The following is an 824-nucleotide window of genomic DNA, read 5'->3' on the forward strand; positions in this document are numbered from 1 at the left end:
GCGGGGTGGGGAGGGAGGTCCCAGAAGCCGGAAATAGGGGAAGAGCCAATCCTGCCGGCCGAAGGAGGCGGGCCTAGCGGGGGCAGGCTTCCTACTGGCTCAGACTGTAAAGCATCTGCTTACCTGGGATGCAGGAGACCTGAGTTCGATCCCTGCGTCGGGAAGATCCCTTGGAGAAGAAAATGGCAAACCACCCCAGTACTCTTGCCTGGAAAATCCCATGGACAGAGGAGTCTAGTAGGCTACAGTCCATGGGGTCGCAAAGAGTCGGACACGACTGAGCGACTTCACTTTCACTAAGAAGAAATGCAGGAAAGCTTGCTTTTGATAGGGACAGAGTAAAGGGACAAAGGAGGTGATTAAATAGTGACTCTCACTAGGGGATTGTAAGTAGAAAAAAATATGGGTTCAGTTCAGTTCAGTCGCTCAGTCGTGACCGACTCTTTGCGACCCCATGAATCGCAGCACGCCAGGCCTCCCTGTCCATCACCAACTCCCGGAGTTCACTCAGACTCACATCCATTGAGTCAGTGATGCCATCCAGCCATCTCATCCTCTGTCGTCCCCTTCTCCTCCTGCCCCCAATCCCTCCCAGCATCAGAGTCTTTTCCAATGAGTCAACTCTTCGCATGAGGTGGCCAAAGTACTGGAGTTTCAGCTTTAGCATCATTCTTTCCAAAGAAATCCCAGGGCTGATCTCCTTCAGAATGGACTGGTTGGATCTCCTTGCAGGCCAAGGGACTCTCAAGAGTCTTCTCCAACACCACAGTTCAAAAACATCAATTCTTCGGTGTTCAGCCTTCTTCACAGTCCAACTCTCACAT

This window comes from Bos javanicus, chromosome 3 (genome assembly GCF_032452875.1).
Source record: "Bos javanicus breed banteng chromosome 3, ARS-OSU_banteng_1.0, whole genome shotgun sequence".
NCBI lineage: Eukaryota > Metazoa > Chordata > Mammalia > Artiodactyla > Bovidae > Bos > Bos javanicus.